The sequence below is a fragment of the Squalius cephalus genome, assembly GCF_949319135.1.
Source record: "Squalius cephalus genome assembly, chromosome: 2".
NCBI classification, from domain to species: domain Eukaryota; kingdom Metazoa; phylum Chordata; class Actinopteri; order Cypriniformes; family Leuciscidae; genus Squalius; species Squalius cephalus.
The window spans coordinates 34,413,748-34,426,839 of record NC_137123.1 but is presented as its reverse complement, the minus strand read 5'-3'; the positions used below and the strand labels follow the sequence as shown (position 1 = coordinate 34,426,839).

The following is a 13,092-nucleotide window of genomic DNA, read 5'->3' as shown; positions in this document are numbered from 1 at the left end:
CAGAAAATCTGAAAACACTGTCTAATTGCTCATGAGATGTTTGTCCAACCAATTTTGAAATTCATTAGTAAACTTGCTAGTCTGGCAAGAACAAATGAAGTGGCTCATTTCCCAGATTCTGAACTTTCCTTCTTCCCTTCCATCTGTGTACCAATGATGTTTGACCTCTCATGACATTAGTGATCTCACCATGACGACAGCTACTTCATCCAGCTGGAAAAGATATCACTGAGTGTTCTTCCCTTCCCTTAGAACAGAATTTTCTCATTCAGTATGCTTACATTGGAGAAAGAGAGGGAAGACTAGAAGAAATATACTGAATTAAAAGAAGACTTCATTAAATTAATAGAACAAGGCAAGGGGAAATAAGAATGCATCAAACACAGCATCTCGTTGGCTCATCTGGCATGATGTAATTTATTTAAAAGGCTTAAACTGTCTTGAAATCAGCTGTAAGGCCATGACCCTGCTCTGAGAGCGAATGAATGAAAGGAATGAGATGGGTCAGAGCATATCCGGTCACTGCAAAATCTTTGCTTATTTGTCCACTGAATGCACATCCAAATATGTTTAAATCTTATCCTCTTGAAAATACAGTTGCCATCTGAAAGCAGTGCATTTATATTTTTCTTTGAAAATTTAGATTGTAGGAAACAAAAACTTTAGAATGAAGATATCCTTTTTTACAATATTATATAAGAAATATCTTGTCGTACAGTCTGACGCTTTACTGATGCTTCTGATGTTTGCAAATCATTTTTATGCTGTTTTTTTAGTGCACTGGCACATGACTTGTTTTATAAGAAATAATTCCGTACATTGTAACTCTCTCTGCCCCACGGTACCAGCAGTTTACCAGTAACTAGTCTCATTTTAATTAGTAAGAACTATTTTTTATTTGTTAGCTAGCTATAAATGTAAGCTTATTCTGCAAACGCTTAAGTTTCTAGGACAGTTCCTTAGTCTTATAGTGATACTGGACTGTGGCTGTGAGAGACCTGAATGTACAACTGAACGAGTTTAGAATTTTAAACTTTTAAACCACTTTTCAAGTTATATCTCATAATTTTTTTATGCATTACAGCTCTTAAAACTGTTATCAAGCTCATGCCTCACTGTGGGAACTATAGCTATGTAACATAGTGGAGCTTGAGAAGGGGGTGAAGTGTGATCTTAGTCTTACAGCCATGTACATAAACAATCCAGGGTCGTTCGGAATATTTGAGCTCACAGAACACGTGGGCACTGATGGTTGAAGAAGGTCCCTTTGTTGTTTGCTGACTTTTCTGGCTAGGCTTGTGTGTCCCTGTAATGAAGGTAGAAATGTCCCCAGTCATCTAATCTTATTGGATTCTTGGTTTTCCTCAGATAAAATTAGTTTCACAGATAAAGACTACTTCTAGTCTAGACCTAAGCTAATTACACCTAGTTCAAACCTACGTACATGTTGCCATTTGTGGTTTCCATTGATTCACAATTGATTTTTTTTTTTTTTTTGCATGTGTTAAGAAAACAGGCTCTATCAAGAGAGGTTCAGATTAGAGGATGGATGACAGATTGTGAATTTTTGGGAGGGTCTGGCCTTGTTAATAAAGGCTTGAACTCTCTCAAAGATTGTCAAAACAAACTGTTAGTGGGGGTTTTAGTACATACAGCAAGATTCATTTGAGGGGGGAAATATATTTTACTGGACTGCACAGTTTTAAATGTAAATAGACACCAGTTTTACTGATTTATTTATAAATAAAAGTATCACCTGAGGGTATCTTAGTTTTTTTGTTTTGTTTTGTTTTTTTGTAATAATCTTATATTCCTTGTATAGCTTTTGTTTTGTTTATTTGTTGACTTTTGTTATTTAATTTGTTCTTGTCAGGAAGATCACTTTGTGCTGATGTCATTATGCATGTTTATGAATGGGAGAAATCGTTAAGCTCAATACGGTGTCGGCAGCTGTTGGACCAGAAATCCTGCTTTACAGTTAAAAGAGTCTGTGATTTGTAGTTAAAAGGATGGTTCACCCAAAAATCATCTTCATGTTGTTCCAAACCCATAAGACTTCCGTTCACCTTCCGTCTAATGGCAGTCCTTCTCCTGGAGGGCCACTGTCCTGGGGAGTTTAGCTCCAACCCCAATTAAACACTCCTGAACAACTCCTAATCAAGGTCTTGCATAGAAACTTCCAGTCAGGTGTGTTGAGGCAAGTTGGAGCTAAAGTACAGTGGCCTTCCAGGACCATTTTTATACACCCCTGCCTTATGGGGTTGAAGCGGCATTGGTGTGAGTAAAGGATGACAGAATTTTCATTTTTGGGTGAACTATTTCATTTTTGATTGAACCTTTTCATCTCTAATTTGAAATATGTAATTATTACATTTTGATAAACAGTTACATTGATTGTTGCAGTTACCTGCATTTATTCAGCAGGATCTGCACTGGGACGGTAGTCAAGTTCACGACGACTCAGTCCTACTCAGACAGGTTATGAGTCAATGATTGGGTTTGTTGTCAGTCACAGGCTTATTTTGTACACAAGTAGGTTTATGTCCCTTTCATGGATTCACTTAATGGTGAGTGTGCAGTGCTCAGTGTCTCACACACACATTCTTGGTAGGTTCCAAACCACTAGTCACCCTCCTGTTAATCTTTTGGCCATTATGGCCATTTTATTGTGTAGCTGCTCCCAATTACACTCCCACGTGCCAGACAGGAAACTCTCAGGCCTGTTTCCAGGTCAGCCTCACTGTTTGGCACTCTGCAGTTCTTTGTGCCCGCCAGGGACGTCACTTGGCCCTTTTTAGGGGGGCTTCAGCGAGCGATTGTGTCTCTTCAGAAGACTTGGATTAAACCTCTTGGTTATTGTGGATTACTTGTAGCTGCAAATTGGTGGAATGGGCTTTGAGTGGAGGGACAGAAATCTGTCAGGTTTTATAAAGAATATCTTTGTGTTAAAAAATAAATGAAATGGTTGAGTATGATGGCAGAATGATGATGGAAGAATTTTTTTATTTATTTTTTTACTTTTTTTGGTGAACTATCCCTTTACGGAAGCCCTGTATCAGGCTGATTTTGGGTTCATCCAAACATGTTTCTTTCTTGTGGACAAAAACTTAATAGAATCAAAGAGAGCAAATAAAGTACCATTTCTAAAAATTTAAATACATTTTTAAAATAAAACAACCTTTCTAAGACGTCAATGACTACTAGGCAGTTATTAGATGTGACCCATCCTTGGTTTACTCTTACTCTGCATTGTAGCTTTGGCTCACACAAATTTCCGGCTGGTTTTCCTCCCAGTACTGTGCAGAGCAGTCCAAAGAGTAGTGGACTGATAGCAGTGAGTATCAAAATCTGGAAAGACTTGAGCAAAATTATGGCAAGCTGTCTTTTCTGGCAGGTTCATAAAACTGTATGGCGAGTGGTCATTGTATGGAAGAATTTGTAGCTTTGGAGGAGCTGGAATTGGGTTTCGTCAAACCCCCCATCACTGTGAGAATATTCCATCTGTTGAAATTCCCACACAGTGTGTACTTTTTACATCATAGAGGATCTGTTTGTGGCTGTAGAGAATCCTTAACAGTTAACAGTGTGTCTTTATGACATGATATTAATAATTTATAAACAATGAATTAAATCCAGATCACAGTGCAAACCTAAAAGAGGCCACATATTTATATAACATGCGTTAAGAGAGTGGGCCTGCTCCAGAGCTTTAACAGATCCTCATCCTTTGGTTTCCAGTGTTATAAATATCACTGTTATATCAGATCAGTGGTGTCCTATTAAAGGACGGTCGGGAGATTTTGTAGATCCACCTTACCTATTCTATCTAAGATATTTCTGTCAGCATCAGTGCCATACAGTCAATACTAATATATTTTTTGCTCTTTCATGTTGACTTTGATCCTTTGTATTGATTGTCCAAATAAACCAGATGGTTTACAATGTTTAACATGACCGTCTGAGGTCTTTTGTTGTTAAATATTTAAAGTATTGTTATTAAAGTATTTTTTAAGCATTAGGCCTAATCCTGAAAGCTCTCATAGTAGAAATGTTCTCATTTATACTCATGAAATATATGTGCTCTTATCCATAAATCTTTTATAAGATTGTTTTCTCTGTTTCAAACCTTTCTGCTGATTCATGTCGTGTGTGTGTGTGTGTGTGTGTGTGTGTGTGTGTGTGTGTGTGTGTGTGTGTGTGTGTGTGTGTGTGTGTGTGTGTGTGTGTGTGTGTGTGTGTTGAGGCTAGTAAATCAATAACCTAGCATTAGGACATCCCTGTAGAACATCAGAAAGAGAGAGATGTCCACTCTTTAACATTTAGCTCTCAAAAAGCCATTATGTGGTATTAGTACTCGTTTCTTTCCATTTTCTGTTGAGGTCCGCTGACGGGATCTGACAAACTGTCAGCGTTGAACTGTCATCGTTTGCTATTACACTGTATAAATATAGTTTTCAAAATTGTAAATAAAGCAAAGATTATTGGAGTATGTTTAATAAGAAAATACTATTTCAGTCTTTCTACTTCAGAATGTCAAGTTACTTGCTGTTTTGCTGCATTGGCAAAGGCCATGTCGTAATTGCCATAATTATGAGATGACAACCCGTGACGTTCTACTCAGAGCTGTTCACGTCCTCGGACTCTGTTATTATCACCAAATATTAAGAGTAAAATCACAATTAGTACTAGTGATGTGAAGAATGGATCATTTTCCTGTCTTAGATCTTTGAATCTCATTCAGCAAAACAAACAAAAGTTAAATTTAAATGTTAGGCCTACACCTTACATTTTCAGTAGGCAAATTCCCCCAACATGTCTGTTTATGCAAACTTACCATATTCTGATGAGAAACCCATTATGATTAATTCACTCAACTGTTGTTTTGTCTGAGTCGTTAGTCCTTTTATTATATAACAGACAAATAGGCTCTGTACAGGAAACCGATTTGATGAACGAAAGGATGTTACGCATACTTGGTCACAAAAACAATGAACGAATAACTCTCTGAGACTTGTTATTCCCGGGTCATATAAAAGAGTCATTCAAAATTACCATTTGAAGACAGCGGAAAAACATCTATGACAAGAATTCCATAAAGTGTCATTGAATTGCAGTTTTTTAAAGACAAGTAAGGACAGAGGAACTTAACATGTTATTGCGTTAACTTTAGCTAACACACATTCTTTTAATCATCTTTAATTGAGAACTTGTGAGAATCTGTGCATCTGGGTCTACTTGCCTGGAGAGGGAAGAAAGAAAAGCAATTTTGAGTTACTTCGAGCTTATAATTGAACCGTACCAGTCAGCTTGGGACATGCAGTCTTCAAACTTCATCTTAATGTCATGCAGTTCTGTCTCCATGTGTGCTTTTTTCTCATGGTGCTTTTTCTTTCTTCATTATACTGATGGTCTCTAGTACTTACCAACCTAATTTGTGTAAAAAAGATTGTAATTTGTCTCTGTTTTTAAACCTTTTCTTGAACTTCCAATAGCACATACATGTTTTGCATGTTTTGTAAGCCAAGATAAACTGAAAAACAGATGCACGGTGCAGCAAAAGAATCAACCTTTCAAAACAACTCCTTTTGTTAAGTAGTTTTCCCATCAAGCCGGAACCCAGACCATCTGACACCTGGGTGATGATTTCATTTTTATTTTAGATTTTTTTTACCACTGTGTTTAAGTCGCAATGAAACGGAAATAGCGACATATCGTTTCTTCTGTGATTGTTACTTGGGCTGCAACTTAACAACTATTTTGATAATCGATTAATCTGTCAATTGTTTTATTAATCGATTAATTGGATGAAAAACCAAAAAAAATTATATATTAAAAATGTTTAATTAAAAATCAATTTTAATTTATTCCATTATTTAAAAGAAATTGTATTTTATATACTGACCAATGCTGTCCTACAAACAATGTGTAATATAAAGCCTAAAACAAATATAGTGAATGTATGTAGTACATTATGAGCAAAAAAAGGGTTACAAACATTACATGCTAAACCTAGAAATACTAATTGCTTACTAAAGCAGAATTTAAAATGACTAAATGAAAAAAGAAAAACAAAATTACAAAATGTTGTATGAGGTATAAAGAACACACATTCACTCATCTGAACATAGGCTAATTATATTACATTAATGGGCTATTCCAACAATAGTGCATTTACTGTTACTGCTCTCATAAATATGATAACTTGTGTTTCAAGTAGAATTTTAAGTAGCTCCGTCTGATTGATGCACATACACCCACCACCGCTCGTTCACTTAAGTTTGTGAAGTTTAACAAGACTTGGGCCCTGTCCCAAATGGCACCCTGAGCACTCGTGGTCTTCATATGAGTCCGCACTTTCGTGACGTAATGCCACTTTCTGCTGTGGAGCTCGCTTCATTGCGGGCTTAGCAAAAGTGCGCATCGAGGGCGCATATCGACCGTGAGCACACTTTTGACACCTAAAATGGGACAGCCTACGTCTCATGGACTTAACGGAGAGGTGCACACGGCAGCCATTGTAGTCTACAAGACCGAAAGCAACATGACTGCTGATGGTTTCCGAGCACGGCACACCGATTGATTAGTTGTTGCACCTGAGTGTAACAGATTATTGAAAAAGAAAAAATGTAGGATGAGAACTTGCTTCTATTCATTGGTTGTTGATTGGATTTTGAGATGGGGCATTTCTCTCAAAAGTGGGGGCAGATGAACAAGAGCTTGCAGGGGCAAAACATTTTGATTAAACATTACGAGGTCAAAACATTTTTTTAAATGAAGCCTAAATGAATAGATGAATTGTTCACAAATAAGATCTAGAACATGTATTTTGAAAATATATAGGGTGAATTTTCATTTAATGCTGAATTTTAAGATATATTTTGTCCCAGTTCTAATCTAACAAACACTCTCTCAAACTCTTATATCCAAACAAACACGGTGTCAGTTTTGACTGTGTCAGTGTCTGTTTTGTTCATACAACGTGGATAAGCTACAACAGGTAAATTTGTCAGCAGTGTTGACACACTTCACCATGAACAAAAATAATGTTTGAGTTCCAATATGTAAAATGTTTTCAGATGTAGAGAAGTTACTCGTTGTGAAGAACTTTACTTCGACTGGTTTCATTTAACACCTGAGAACACAACACACTGAATAGCAAAAAGAGATCAGTTACCCTAAATTAAATTAGATTTTTGGTTTAAGTTTTCGGCTAAAAGTTTCAGTGTTTCTGTCAAAAAAAATAAAAAAATACATCATTTTGGTGCATCACTACTTTGTAACAGAAAACTATCCTATTTTGAATTTCAAAATATAGGTGAACTTACAGTTAAATCAATTTTGTGACAGTGTGTCAGCACACCTAATGAGCCCTTCGCATCATGAACAAGTTGCTTTTGTTTTATTTAGAGAGAAAATTGTATCTTTCCCATGCGTTTTACCAGTGTAGACACTGAGAACGCTTCTTACGGACTGTGTAACCATGGTAACCAATATCACATGTGATAAGAGGATTTTTATAATGACTCACTATTCAAATACTCCTACACCTTCCTTCATTTTTAACAACTTTTTAAAGACAATATTTAATCAGGGAGCTGTTTTTTCAGCACTGTTGGTGGAATGTGGAGAGACTGTGTTGTTCAGTATGTCTAACACACATGAGTCACACCCCAAGTGTCTCAAGAAAGATCTAATGAGGGAGTATTTTGCAAGGACACCACATGGTTTGCAGATCGGTGAGCCACTGCTTTGTTATGCGGCACTCACGCAGCGTCTCATGCTGCCATGTGGACAGACGGTCGGCACAGTTGTGCCTCAGTGTGCAGCTGTGGTCTTCTTTGTTCGGGATTCGGGACGCACAATCCTTTTCATACTCTTCACTTTTGTCTCTCATCAGCTGAGATGTTTGGGAGTGTGTATGTCAAGGTTTTGAGGGCAAATAAGAGGTTGTGTGTTATGACTTTCTTGATCAAGACGAATGAGCACAACTAAGTCATCATCACACTTTTTGTAATTCGATTTGAAAGGGATTGTAAAGGTTACGAGTCATTGTTGTCTGGGAAAAGATTTGTTTGTTCAAAATGGCAGTGTGGTTTTAATTAAAGTAACCCTCTTTGTCCTTATCCCCCGCTCTGGGTTTGAGGTTTTTTAGTCCTATTTAAATTCAGTTTCTTTTGATGTGTACACAATATCTGGGTTAAAAGCTTTTGGTACACAGTTTACCTTACAATTGGGACTGTCAATTATGATATTAACATATTAATTAAAACCAGGTCACATCAAAGTCCCAGTTTTTGTGAGAAAAGAAAAACAATCATATTGTGTGTATACACAAGCTTGTATTCCCTCTCTCTTTCTACAGGCATAAGTTAACCTATTGGGCAGTTTGAGCAGACTGAAAGAGTGCAACACTGTACCAAAGGTAGGCCATTCTTCTACATCCAGAAAATTACTGTCAAAGTCTGGATCCCTTTTGTGGGTATTGTTTGGAGTTGCTGGTGTGTGATCTGTGATATACAATTTTTGTCTGTGCTGAAGGAAAGGTGAAAAATGTAATTCAGTTTTCATTAGCATGTCTTCTGTGTACATGCACAATAACGAATAATGTGAGAGTCAAATATTGCACCTGTAACTATGGTGAAAATGTTCTGAGGTGACTGAAATGTCTCGTTAAACATTTGCATGACAGATAATGTCTGCAGGAAGCTGGGTGTCTGTTTTTTTCTGCCATCTTTTTATCCGCAAGCTAACAGGAAAAATGCCTGGACAAAGAAATCCATTGTGTACAGTACATGTGTTTTCAGAGGAACCATTGAAAGTGCAGACAGAAGCGAGGTTGGAAAGAATGATTGAGCTTTAGGAGACATAATTTAGTGAAGGTTTAGCATTTTAAAATCACAGCTGGATTTTTGAGAATAATGCCTGGAATGAGTGCAACCATTTGAAGCCTTGGCTTGGAGGCTCCAGACAGCTCTGTGTTAAATATGGTGAACAAACTGGAATGTTTCTGGAAATTAGTTTGGAGTGTTTGTATGTGTTTGCATTTACTGTAAAGATTTATTTTTCCTGGTTAGATAATAGAAAAATAAAAAATATGTTAATATCCTGATATCATAAAGAAAAAAAAATTAATCAAAATAATGAAATAATTTCTTGTGAAGAAAGCTATTTTGGTGTAATATGTCATATGTTGTTGTTAATCTGAGGATGTATTTACCCAATTTTAAGACCTGCTGAAGACCAGATGATTATTTTATTATGTCCTGATACTTAAAAGTATTCAAAAGGGTGCCCTTTCTTTTACACATGGCTGTATGCCAAAATAGGTTTCTTCACAAGATTTTCGTTCTTTTAATGAAACATTTTTTTCTTTAAGATATCAGGATATTAACATATTTTCTATTTTTGAATTTAGCATGGTATAATTTCAGCAACCAGGAAAAATGAATATTTACAGTTAATGCAAACGTACACACAAACACTCCAAACAAATTTCCAGAAACATTCCAGTTTGTTCACCATATTAAACATAGAGCTGTCTGGAGGCTCCAGCCAAGGCTTCAAATGGTTGACATCTGCCATGTGTGACAAACTAAGTACACCTTATGATTAAATAGCTTGTACAACCACCTTTAGCAACTTGATCATTCTCACATCGTTCTGGAGGAATTTTTGCCCACTTCTCCTTTACATCAGTTGCTTCAGTTCATTGAGGTTTGTGGGCATCTGTTTATGCACTGTTTATGTAGTTCTTGGGCGTTTTGCGATTTCTCCTGGTAGTGCACGGTCTGACCTTGGGCTGAATATGCTGGGACATCCACTTCTGGGAAGATTGGCAACTGTCTTGAATGTTTTCCACTTGTGAATCAAAGTTTATCAAACCCATATAGAATCAAAGATGCAAAGGGTCTCATTCATGAAACACGAGCAGAACGAATTTTTGTGTAAATCGTGTGTAAAGTGGTTATGGCGTAAATTTTCGGATTCATTAAAATGTTCGTATTTTCCAAATGTTAGTTGGTATGAAAGAAATCTACACCTGCTCCCAGCCACGCGTAAATAGTGCGTTTAACATCCGAACGTTTTGCTCATTAATAAGGATGCATTTTAATTCACCTTAAATCGGGTAGGCTACATATTTACACAGCATTTTGAAAAAAATATTATATGTAGTAATTACATACGGTTTTTCTTTTTACTTTTATTACGAGAGCCAGTAATAGCATCTGCAAACGGAACACAAGTCCGCAAGTCTTTATTAGGGCCCAAGCCCTGAAAGGGCGAAGGCCCTATTGTTTTCGTAAGGATTTTTTTTTTTTTTTTTTTTTTTTTTTTCTTTTTTTTTTTTTTTTGTGCCTTTTTGCCACTTTTGGGGCCCTTAACATGCTCAAAAACTCTTGAAACTTTGCACATAGTTAGATTATCAATAGATTATTGATATCTTAGATACTGTTGCCGTGGCAACGCATCAAACTTTAATATTCTTTTCGGATGCTTTTGAGACTCTTCACATGCTTGAAAATGCATGAAACTCGACAGACACATCACATTTATTATACAGTAGACATGTGCAAAGTTTCAGAAACGGGTGTGGTGGAATGGCTCAGTAGCGCCACCTTTAGTCAAAAATGGGGGCTTAGTTTTTCCTAGAATCACAAAACTTGGTAGGTGTATTGTTCTCATCAAGCAGGACACCTTTCTAATTTACAGTCATAACCTCAGACCCACAGGAAGTCAGATATTTTGGTTTGAATGTAGATTTTCTGGAGAATTCTCTCTCTCTCTCTGTGTGTCTGTGTGTGTGTGGGGGGGGGGGGGGGGGGGATTTGTCTATTCCATTTAATCTTTGTTTTTCAAGGTTTCAGGGGCTTTTGGGGCCCTTAACGTGCTCAAAAACTCTTGAAACTTTCCACACAGGTCAGAACCCACGGTCATCAGAGCCGGGCTGAAGCTGGTACCCGGGCGTGGCAGGGGGGCTCAACAGCGCCCCCTTGGACACGGTCTGAAAACTTGCTTCATGCTTCATCAAACACGCTTGCATGAATTAATATGAAACTCGGTACACATATAGATCTCATCGGGCCGAACAACTTCCGCACTCTAAGTTATTAGCTCCGCCCAACAGGAAGTCGCCTATTATGGGTTGTTTGAAAAACGCATGCTGTGGAATTTAATGTACTCATCCTAGAGAATTCATCCAATCGCCTTTTGATATCTCGAACGGTTTGGCCGTGGCGAGGAAACAATGGCGAGAAAAGAGAAACACGAAGTAATATAACTTCTGCATACGTTAACTGATCTTGATGAAACTTCAGCAGTGTGTTCGTGGTAAGAGGCCGATCAGATGGATGTAACTATTGTGAGTCAAAGTTATAGCGCCACCAACTGGCATATATATATATATATATATATACAGTATATATATATATATATATATATATATATATATATATATATATATATATATATATATATATAAATATAGCTGCGAGCAGCGATGGAGGGCCCAAGCCGGTGACACCGCCACCCCGGTGGCTTTAGTGTAACTAAAGGCACCAGGGTGGCGGTGGTGTTTATTCTTTTTTTTTTTTTTTTTTTTTTTTTACAAGTCAGCAAGTCACAAGTGTTGCAGTCAAGCTTCATGTCGAACCATTTTCTTTTCACTTCTGGGACTGTTCGATTAATATATGCTGCCAAGCATTTTTACCTAAAGCATTTAGGTAAAAGCATTATTACCTAAAAAATCCTTACGCCACTATGTACGCTTGAAAATAAAATGTGGCGTTTTGAATTAACTTCTGATAATAAAACTTCAATTTCTGCATCTGAGAAATTTCTCTTTTTCATTCAGTTTTGAGAAGACATGTTGAAATCCTTCGTTTGGTGTCATAATATGATGCCCATAGTTGTCAGTCGGTTTTAATGGGCGGGATTTATGGTAATTGAGAGAATGAGCGTGCACGCGCCAATTTACGACTGATTGGAATTCATTAACACACACACACACATTTCACTATCACATCTGACGTTTACGAAGTATTTGTGAATCATGAGAAGAATTTTCGGGAATGTCTCTTTACGCGCAAATCACTCACATATTTACTCGTATATTTACGAATGTTTCATGAATGAGACCCAAAGAGTATATTTCTAAGAATTTGACAGGTGTGTTTTAAACAAGATCTTTTTTTTTGGTGAACATTCATATTTTTCATTGACCAAAATACTCATTGTATACCTGAATGATTACATGTAGATGTGTAAGACATCAAGGTATTACTAGAGAAAATATCTCACAAATTACAAAGCTTCAAATAAATAAAATAAATAAATAAATAAATATGTAGTATGGTTTCTTTCATGACTGAAATGTTGCAATAAATATTGACTATTTTTGCAAGCTACAGTAGTGTGTGGAATCTTTAAAGATCCGCTGATAGCAGGCTGTGTATTTCATATTCCCTGTCTAAAGCTTACAACCAGTGTAAATGGCTTTTTTGGAGTTCAGACTAAAGAATATGTTTAAAAATAACCTGAAGTATGTCTAGTCTGACTCATATGTTAAGACTCAGCCTGGTCACCTGAGAGCCTCATGTCACTGTGTTAAATCTACGTTCTCTCTTGCTGTCTCACCTTTGGCGTTCACTTGTACTTGCAGTGCATGGGCGCCCTTCTTTTCAACACTGTAACCAAACCAGCTGCCAGCTGAAGTCAAAGGTCATGGGCTGACGTCAGGTGCGACAATTTGCCGCACAGCTCTCAGCAACACGTTTGTTTTTTGGGTGGGGGATGGACGTGCCATTCCCAGCTGCCAGAGACAGATCAGAGACTTCTGTCACGTCTGCGTGTCCACCCTGACATGCAACAGGCCTTCAAAGAGTTAGCAGTTGGCCAATGCTACACAGTCCAACTGTACATGAAGTGCAAAAGAGGACAGATATGTCAGATAGTCAAATGCTCCCTTTTGTCTGTGGAGGCACTGTGGGAGAACATTGCACGCAGACTGCAAGTTGTGTAATACTAGGAATGGGTATCTGGAGTGCAATTGGCACAAACAAAAATGTTTTTTGGACAAATCAAAATCACTTGCTT

The 13,092-nt window shown here is 37.3% G+C and overlaps 1 protein-coding gene across 1 annotated transcript in view; it reads left to right on the top strand.

Annotated features, from left to right (window-relative positions):
- The window catches only part of raph1b (Ras association (RalGDS/AF-6) and pleckstrin homology domains 1b), a 77,433-nt gene that overhangs the window by 15,790 nt on the left and 48,551 nt on the right, over positions 1-13,092 (top strand). The window contains exon 2 of the mRNA XM_079852058.1: positions 8,363-8,422. The gene's annotated coding sequence lies outside the window, so the exon portion shown is untranslated. The remainder of the gene's footprint in view (positions 1-8,362; positions 8,423-13,092) is intronic.